This window comes from Lampetra planeri, chromosome 23 (genome assembly GCF_965212315.1).
Source record: "Lampetra planeri chromosome 23, kcLamPlan1.2.h2, whole genome shotgun sequence".
Taxonomy (NCBI): Eukaryota; Metazoa; Chordata; class Hyperoartia; order Petromyzontiformes; family Petromyzontidae; genus Lampetra; species Lampetra planeri.
The window spans coordinates 821,370-831,824 of NC_136129.1; the positions used below are offsets into that span (position 1 = coordinate 821,370).

The 10,455-nt window shown below is 47.3% G+C and overlaps 1 long non-coding RNA gene across 1 annotated transcript; it reads right to left on the reverse strand.

Moving 5' to 3' along the window:
* Nucleotides 1-548: 548 nt before the first annotated feature.
* On the reverse strand, nt 549-9,881 carry LOC144726200 (uncharacterized). The gene is made up of 3 exons (XR_013587248.1): nt 9,452-9,881; nt 7,568-7,658; nt 549-2,683 (listed from the first exon to the last, which is right to left on the reverse strand). It is a non-coding gene; the product is annotated as an uncharacterized LOC144726200 (long non-coding RNA).
* Between the last annotated feature and the right edge of the window lie 574 nt (nt 9,882-10,455).

The window sequence follows — 10,455 nt, forward strand, 5'->3', positions numbered from 1 at the left end:
CGGTGCTTGTGCCAACCTGAGTGCACTTTAAGGCCACATGAAGTGTCGAACGCCCGCTGGCAGGTCACGGGACAGACCCAAGTGCCATGGGTTGACCGAGATGACTGGCCGATGCACCACCTGTGCTCCCTGCTGTGCCAACATCCACCACACACACGCATACATGAATCAGCCACTTAACATCCAAACACACTGCCGGTAGCGTACGTGATCTCTTTTTTTTGTCGTACGATTTCATACAAGATGCGGGTTTTCAGAGTTTCCGTCACAATAACATTCTGCAGATGTTCATGGAATGCTTCTTAGAGTCCTCATTTGCGTTTCACTCTGTCGGCCAACAGAACTCATCAGATCTTGTAGAGGCGTTTGAGGAGTTTTTTAACAAGGAGACGTTGGACGAATACACCTGCGGAATGTGAGTGGGCATCGTGTGTTGACACCCTGGAATCATTTGTAGCTTCAAAAGTCTACAGATTAAATCAAATTATAATAAAATATATCAATAAAAATATTATATATATACATTGAAAATAACTTACAATATATAATAAAAGTAACAATTTTTTATTTTAAGAAATGAATAAAAAATAACGAACAACAAAAATTGAGTAGACTTATTGTTTAAAAGTTTGGGAACACGTGCAATGGCTGGCGTTGTTGTTGTCGTGCAGGTGCTGCTGCAAAGGGGAAGCGACGAAGACGATGGCTCTCCACCGCCTGCCCAACGTCCTCACCGTCTCCATCAAGCGGTACAACCTCTACGGCGTCAAGATCAACCGGGTAACGATTCTGCCCCCCCACATCATTCTAATTAAATTATTTGACAGCCCTTTGTCAGGTCAATGCTGGAGAAAATGCCTCTCCATGTTGGAATAGGTCCGACAGATAGACTCGCCCCCCGTCATGTGACTGTAGAATTTCCACCACTTGCTCAGGGCTATAAACAGGAGAAGAGCACCGTCTTCAACGCTCAAATGAGCGAGACATCACGTCATCACTTTGACGTGTAACTGAGATGGTGCCTATCTCTGCTGCCCACCCCACCACCCCTGCCGTTTCCTCTCCTAACGTTCGTCTCTGCCGCGCTGCCTCCCCCTCTTGTGTGCTGCCTGTAGAACATCACCTACCCGGAGCACCTGGACATGCAACGCTTCACCTCAACGTCTCAGGGCGAGCCCGTGATCTACTCCCTGTACTCGGTGCTGGTGCACAAGGGAGCTGACTCCAACAGGGGTCATTATTATTGCTACAATAAGGTAATTCCATTTGTTACCATCAAACAAAAACATCGCACATCTGCAATGAGCCCATAATCTTACCAATGTCCAATAGAGAAGAATAATTAAAAGTCTTGCGTCTGTTCTTGCGTCTTGATGTACTCCAATCGGTGTTGTATTGTAGTGTTGTTGTTGTAACTTTCTGACCCGCCCCTACTGGACATCTGTTTAAAAGAGCTTCGTAGACCATCGAATTCTTTCAGTACAAATAAAGATTCTGATTCTGATGAAATTGGTCCAAGGTCATCCATGCAGAAATATGTTCAGGCAGATCGTTTCGTAACTTCAGCACCATCACAGCAACCGTAACACGCTCTGCAGCTCTGACGATGGGGTGATGCTCTTTACGAACTTGTTGTCTAGAGTGTGTATTGTGTGTTGTTATTACATGTACGGAGGAATCTGGGTGCAGTTGTGTAAACATTGTAACCAAGTGTAGCTGTGCTTTGACTGTGCGCAGATCAGCGATGGACAATGGTGCTGCATGAACGACTCCATCGTGCGGCACGTCGACACCAAGGCAGTTATGAACGAGCAGGCCTACATGCTCTTCTATATTCGGTAAGTCACCTTCTCTCCCCTTCACTTTAACCTGCACTTACAACCGTCCCCCAGACCAGCTCACTGGAAAGATATTGCCTTGTGCGAGCAGCAGTGTCTCCTTTAAAGGCAGGTGTTAACGGTTTGCGACGCGTTGGTGCGTGCATGCAGGTCCCCAGAATTGAACGCGCCGCCAGCGGACAGCTACTGCCCGCTGGAGCACGTCAAGGCGACGTCCCGGTCGTGCCTCAAACGGTGCCACTCGGCGAAGGTAGACCCCGGACCCAGTCTCCGGACAGCAGCTCTCCTCACCGGCGCGCAAGGTAAAGGATGGATTTTAAACGTCGCCCAGTGTGCGTGGAAATGCCCAGGGAGAATGTACACCCTGACAGCGCATCATTTTATGTTAAGGGAATGGTGAAGTACAACGATCTTCTTGTTTATACTTTAGACCGGTTTTGTTTCATTCTCCCAATGTCGAGCGGTTTGGACTTTAGCGCCATCATCTTCTTTATCTCCAGAAACCCAAGATGTCGGACCGCCCCAACGGGAACAACTGCCGGAGCCACTGCAAGTGCGACAGCAGGAACAGCAGCAGCTACCGGGAACACCAGAAACGCAACAGCCGTTGCCGCTAGTCCCAGAGCAGCCACCACCACCACCCCGATCTCACAGCAGCCGCTGCCATTCCACCAGCAACCACCGCCAGTCCTGCAGCAGCCACCACCACCACCGCCGCCGGTCTCATAGAAGCTGCCGTCAGCACCACAGCAGCTGCTGCCACCGCGTGTCCCACAGCAGCCAGTCCAACAGCAGCCAGTCCAACAGCAGCCACCGCCACCAGTCCCACCACAGCCACCGCCACTCTGGTCGCACAGCAGCCACCACCGGTGTAACAACTGGCACTCGCCCCACCAAGAGAAGTCGCTGGTTAAAATCCATGATCACGTGTCTAACCTCTTGCTTCCTTTCAAGATCAAACTAATTTTGAGAGACATTTTACGAAGGCACCAGGCAGAGGCTCACCATGGCGTCGCCCGCCCCCCAAAATGTACTCATCGCCGGCTCCACCACCAGCCTCTGAAATCACTTGAACATCATTGGAATCACCTTGGACTCGACATTCTCACTCCACGACCACATTCTCAACACAATAAAGAGCTGCAATCACTAGCTCAGGGCCTCATGGCACGCCCGTCCAATGATGACCGCCGTCCGACGAGATAGAAAACATTTAAAGCAACTCTGACCTCACAATCCACGAAGAAAGAAAATATTTTGAAGTTCACTAGGTTAGTTTTCTACCTGATGACGAATGCTTGTGTTGCAATCGAAATGTCGTATTCTATTATTTAATTTATTTATTTTCTACGTGACTTTACCAAAAGAACCAAAGAGTATTTACACTATGAGACCTCCTTTACCAGTGGCAAAGGAGGTGTCATAGTGTAAATGCTTACCCCGAGCACTCAATACTCTGATAGTGCGCTGTTTTTGAACTGTACGCCTTTTGGCATCTTCTGGTCCAACACCAATGGAGACTAGGCTCGAAGAAAAGCTGTCTCGGGTGTGGACCAATCAACTTCAAGGACAGTGCATATCATTATCAGAGTGGTTTCTTTTGTTTGCATTTTGACTGCTTGTGTTGTGGTTATTGCAAACATGATGCCTTATATAAAGGTGTCAGTTTTGTACCAGTTTAAAGGGTAAAAACCTACTACTATATTTTGCCACTGGTAAAGGAGGTCTCATAGTGTAAATGCTTACCCCGAGCTCTCAATACTCTGATAGTGCGCTGTTTTTGAGTTGTACGCCTTTTGGCATCTTCTGGTCCAGCACCAATGGAGACTAGGCTCTAAGAAAAGCTGTCTCGGGTGTGGACCAATCAACTTCAAGGACAGTGCATATCATTATCAGAGTTGTTTCTTTTTGTTTGCATTTTGACTGCGTGTTATGGTTATTGCAAACATGATGCCTTGTATAAAGGTGTCAGTTTTGTACCAGTTTAAAGGGTAAAATCCTACTACTATATTTTGCCACTGGTAAAGGAGGTCTCATAGTGTAAATGCTTACCCCGAGCTCTCAATACTCTGATAGTGCGCTGTTTTTGAGTTGTACGCCTTTTGGCGTCTTCTGGTCCACCAATGGAGACTAGGCTCTAAGAAAAGCTGTCTCGGGTGTGGACCAATCAACTTCAAGGACAGTGCACATCATTATCAGAGTTGTTTCTTTTTGTTTGCATGTTGACTGCTTGTGTTGTGGTTATTGCAAACATGATGCCTTGTATAAAGGTGTCAGTTTTGTACCAGTTTAAAGGGTAAAAACCTACTACTATATTTTGCCACTGGTAAAGGAGGTCTCATAGTGTAAATGCTTACCCCGAGCTCTCAATACTCTGATAGTGCGCTGTTTTTGAGTTGTACGCCTTTTGGCATCTTCTGGTCCAACACCAATGGAGACTAGGCTCTAAGAAAAGCTGTCTCGGGTGTGGACCAATCAACTTCAAGGACAGTGCATATCATTATCAGAGTTGTTTCTTTTTGTTTGCATTTTAACTGCTTGTGTTATGGTTATTGCAAACATGATGCCTTGTATAAAGGTGTCAGTTTTGTACCAGTTTAAAGGGTAAAATCCTACTACTATATTTTGCCACTGGTAAAGGAGGTCTCATAGTGTAAATGCTTCCCCCGAACTCTCAATACTCTGATAGTGCGCTGTTTTTGAGTTGTACGCCTTTTGGCGTCTTCTGGTCCAACACCAATGGAGACTAGGCTCTAAGAAAAGCTATCTCGGGTGTGGACCAATCAACTTCAAGGACAGTGCATATCATTATCAGAGTTGTTTCTTGTTGTTTGCATTTTGACTGCTTGTGTTATGGTTATTGCAAACATGATGCCTTGTATAAAGGTGTCAGTTTTGTACCAGTTTAAAGGGTAAAAACCTACTACAATATTTTGCCACTGGTAAAGGTGGTCTCATAGTGGAAATGCTTACCCCGAGCTCTCAATACTCTGATAGTGCGCTGTTTTTGAGTTGTACGCCTTTTGGCGTCTTCTGGTCCAACACCAATGGAGACTAGGCTCTAAGAAAAGCTGTCTCGGGTGTGGACCAATCAACTTCAAGGACAGTGCATATCATTATCAGAGTTGTTTCTTTTTGTTTGCATTTTGACTGCTTGTGTTATGGTTATTGCAAACATGATGCCTTGTATAAAGGTGTCAGTTTTGTACCAGTTTAAAGGGTAAAAACCTACTACAATATTTTGCCACTGGTAAAGGTGGTCTCATAGTGGAAATGCTTACCCCGAGCTCTCAATACTCTGATAGTGCGCTGTTTTTGAGTTGTACGCCTTTTGGCGTCTTCTGGTCCAACACCAATGGAGACTAGGCTCTAAGAAAAGCTGTCTCGGGTGTGGACCAATCAGCTTCAAGGACAGTGCACATCATTATCAGAGTTGTTTCTTTTTGTTTGCATTTTGACTGCTTGTGTTGTGGTTATTGCAAACATGATGCCTTGTATAAAGGTGTCAGTTTTGTACCAGTTTAAAGGGTAAAATCCTACTACTATATTTTGCCACTGGTAAAGGAGGTCTCATAGTGTAAATGCTTACCCTGAGCTCTCAATACTCTGATAGTGCGCTGTTTTTGAGTTGTACGCCTTTTGGCGTCTTCTGGTCCAACACCAATGGAGACTAGGCTCTAAGAAAAGCTGTCTCGGGTGTGGACCAATCAACTTCAAGGACAGTGCATATCATTATCAGAGTTGTTTCTTTTTGTTTGCATTTTGACTGTTTGTGTTATGGTTATTGCAAACATGATGCCTTGTATAAAGGTGTCAGTTTTGTACCAGTTTAAAGGGTAAAAACCTACTACTATAACCAAAGAGTAATTCCTGAAGTCATGAAAGCTTCAAATCAAGTTTTAATCCAAGAAGACTTGAAAAACCCAGCACGAAAGTGCTTAAAATCACGCCACCCATTCTGGGAAACAGGAGCCGAGATCCATGCAGGCGGCACCAACCCATTATGTCTTGGGGTTGCTGTTTATTCCCTGGCCAATCGTCAAGCGAGTTGGCACCAGGAACGTTATTGTGATGTTGACCGCAAAATGAACTGTCCCATAACAAATGAAGACAGAGGTTGCATCCTCCGCAACGCGAGGCCGGAGTGCGGTCTCAGTGAGGTCGTGCAAGGTATTCCCGTACGGTTCTTGTCTCTGTTCATTTAAAATGCGGGGCTTTTATTTCGTGTTCTCTCGGGGATTTAAAAAGTCACCGCTGTTGCAAAGTATTTATTTATTTATTGAACTGTGAATACGTCGGCATTTTTTAAACTACATATCTGTTACTCTTTTTTTACGTACGGGGCGTGCACATTTCAATGGACACGCTAACCGTAGCGCCAAGCCGTTACCACGTGAAATATACCGATAAATGATGAACTTCGCCAAGCACTTTATTTCCATCGTCCATGATACCTCCAGAAACAGCAGTTTCTGAAATCGTGAATGTAGATCGGTGACACTTCGGTCTCCTCGGGGTTTTTATCGTTTGTACAAAAGCAGCTCAAAGTGTGGGAATGTTTTCCAGAGATTAATGTTTTCCAGAGATTTTGTCTACCTCGTTTTGTATTTGCACTTGACATCAATATATACTTGTCGTGACAAAACTGGTCTCGTTCCCATTTCTTACTTTGCCATCGCAGTGTGTGTGTGTATGTGTCTTTGTGTGTGGATGTATGTGTGTGTATGGGTGTGGATGTGTGTGTATGTGTCTGGTTATGTGTGTGTGTATGTGTTTATGTGTGTATTTATGTGTGTATATATGTGCGTGTGCTCGCTAACAGCACTTGCCCCAACAGCCTGATTGTCTATACGGGGGATCTTTGTCTTTGTATGTCTGTGTGCACGTGTTTGTGTGTGTGTGTTTATGTTTACCTTCTTTAGCACCGTACACAGCCAACAGTGCTAATCTGAGGTATGGGGGAACGACAACAAACTAAACACAAAAGGCAGAAGTGGCGTGCAACTAGCACAGGAGTACACTTGTGTACACGTGCACTTGCTGTACTTGTCAGAAATGTTTGTGGGTAAGAGGTCAAAACCGCGTTGCTGACCTAATTAAATGTTGAATATAAAAAGTGGATAAAAGGTAAAGGTACAGCCCCTGCGGTTGTTCACGCCACTGCCGGCAAATGGGGCCTCCACGAGAGGGAGCTGCAGAGAGCCCCTGTGAGGGTAATTGGTACTACTCCACACTGGTCAGGACGTCTTGGAAGATGAGGTCGTCAAATATAAAGTTAGATATACCTGCCGCTTACAACATTTGACCGTAACGCGTTCGGTGGCGATGCGTTTCTTGCTGGGCCCAAATCCAGGGCGGCGTGTGAAGAAAAACGGGGCCCAGAGAATGTTGACTCCAGCACTGGGGGGGTGCCGGTACACTGGGACAACTGCTGTGGGTGCGGTTTCTCAATCGCCCAGCCACGTGGAGGAGTCGCCACTGATATGAAACGCAACGTCATCGTCTCATCTAATCAACCCGTTCACCCGTGAAGCGGTGGCCCGGCCGTTAGCGCACACTGACCACTGCCAGCTAAGTTCGATTCCCGGCCACGGCTAACGTCAGTGCTGAGTGACATCTGAACAGATCTTTGGGCTGCATCACCTTCACACCAACTCATACTGACCAGCGTGGTGAAGTATGACCAAACACCCCCCCCCATTTACTGACACAGAGTGGGGGGCTCTTACCTCCGCTGTGGATTGACAGAGGGCCGCCATCTATGCTGAGCCCACGCCAGTATAATCGCAGCATCCCTCTGCAATTGCTCTGCTGTGACACCTGAAGGCACACAAACACACAAGTGGGTGGCCAGGTGCAGGGAGGGTGACGTCTCATTCAATGAATAAAAAACGAAAGGGAACCCGCCACGGATATTCACCAAGCGGCAATGAGAGCGTCGTGGTGATGCTGCAGCTGTCAGAAACCCGCCACACGATGCAGTGCGGGCACGAGTTGACAATTTAAACCCCACACATCCACTACTTTCCTTGTCAACACCCTCAGCATTAAATTAACATTGCAGAATTTTATAGTTCAAACATTCAATGATCGTCCTACACTAAGTGGTCATTTAATTATCGTTTTACGAGTCATACGATTTAACAACGCAAACATTTAAAAGATCGTTACTCAAACGCTACAGCTATTGAGAGAGCTACTGTGGAATTCTGCTAAATCCAAGAAAAGTAACTTAATGGAAAATTCTGCATTTTTATAGTAATGGTTTGAAAAGGATTTCGCACAGTTAATGATGCAACTACTGGCTCAGGGCAACCGCAGCTCAAGTGTGAACGCCTTCACTATTAGAGGGGTGACCCTGCAGGGTTAAGTAGAGATCTCTATCCCACCCTGTATAGAGCAGTCAACGAGTGTTTAATACTGAGAACTACTCAGCGCACACGGCGGCAAGAGCGCACTTTATGAATGGAATCGGTCATCATTGACGAATGTTGGGGTCTTTTTCGATTTAAAGCTTTCGTGACTGCAGGGATTCATATTCTTGGTTATTTCGGTAAAGTCACGTAGAAGGGAAATAATAAAATAATAAAAACAAACAATACAATTCTCACGACGTTTCGATTGCAACACAAGCAATCATCATCAGGTGTGAAACCCACAGCAAGAAAATTGAGGTTTTCACACCTGATGATGATTGCTTGTGTTGCAATCGAAACGTCGTGAGAATTTAATTGTTTTATTTTTATTACTTTATTATTCTTAGGTTTTTTCGGTACCGAAAAAACCGAAAAAACCTAAGAATATGATTCCTTGCAGTCACGAAAGCTTCAAATCTAGAATTATTACTTTATTATTTTCCTTCTACGTGACTTTACCGAAAGAACCAATAATATGAATCCCTGCAGTCACAAATGCTTTAAATCGAAATTGTTGCGTTTTAGCAAATAGCCCCAGGGTCACCCAGTTCCACTCGATATTCAGCTCGAGTTGGACCGAACATTCGGGTCAGACGGCCAGTCGAGAGGGTCGCACGCATCTTCAATGGAGCCTCCATCAAGGCATTGTTGTATTTCCCGATGGGCCAGAGCAGCAACTGATGCCACCCAAAGGTAACGAAACCTTTTAACGTAGCGGCCGTCACGTAATTCACTTTCATCGACCATATCGAGATGAGCACTGCAGTCAGGATCACGGCAGATGTTCTGTGTACGTGGAGTGGTGGTGCTGTTATTTTTACTGTTATTTTATTTCAACCACGTAAGTCCCACTGAGCTACAAAGCGCTTTTATAAGAAGCGACCTAGCCACAGATGATAGCTCAACAAAGTGGCTTCTCGTGTGGACATTTAGAGCAGCCACATATTCTCAACACGTCGATTCTAAATGTGGATGGGAACACCGCAGCACTGGGAGAGAAATCCACGCGACCACGTGGAGAGAGACACCGCAGACTCCAAATCTACAGCAGCAGCAGGCGTCGGGGTCGAACCCACGACCTCCTGCACACCGGGCGAGGTAGTTAACATCTCCTAGCCACCGTGGCGACCCGAAGCCTTCATCCAGCAGTGGACTGCCAACACGGCATGGGGCATCACTGCGGGTCTACAAAGGTACCTGGTTGGAGGATGTGGAGCTGAGTGGACTTGCCGATGAGCGGTTCCGGCGGTGTCAAGATCGGCCTCTGTGGAGGAGGAGGAGGCTCGTGAGGGACGCTCACAACAACGAGCGGAGAGGCGGGCGGCTAAAACGCGGCGAGTTGGCACAGCTGGTGGCGTCTGCAGCCATCTCGAGTCGGTCAACCCCATGGCACCTGCAAGGTTCTGTCCCGTGACCTCCTGTCAGCGAGCCTTCGACACTTCGCGTGGCCTAAGAGTGCACCTAGCCTGGCACCAACGCCGCGGGGACGTCACCGCCACTTAGTGGCGAATGGTGACGGCTGCTGCTGTTGTTGTTGATGCCGCTTGTGTGGACTGTCCTACTGTACGTTGACTTCGATGATTTTCCGTGGGGGAGGTGGGACCAGCGATGGACGAGTCCATGTTGGGAGTTGGTGTAGGGGGGGGGAGGATTTGTTGTTCCCTTGCCCACGTGACCTCGTGGTGTGAATGCCCCTCCCTCTCTTTCTCTGTCTCCACGTGGCATGGGGCGGAGGAGGAGAGGGAGGCCGGGCACGTGACAGCTGCAGCGACGAGGCTGTCCGCCTGTGGGTGGCTGCTGCAGCGCGCCAGCTGCTGTGCCCCCTCTGCCTGGAGAAGTCCTCTAAGCCCGTGGTCATCCTGCCCTGCCACCTGTATACTCGCCCGCACTCTCACCTGTACTCAGCTGCACGCACACTCACCTGTATACTCACCTGTGCGTTGACTCGCCTGCACGCTCACATGTACATTCACCTGCACTCACGCCTGTACATTCACCTGCACTCACGCCTGTACACTCACCTGCATTCTCACATGGACACTCAACTGCACTCTCGCCTGTAGACTCGCCTCCACGCTCACTCACATGTACACTCACCTGCACAGTTAACGTGCAGGTGAGAGTACAGGCGAGCATGCAGGTGAGTATACATGTGAGTGAGCGTGCAGGTAAGTGTACATGTGAGTGAGCGAGGAGGCGAG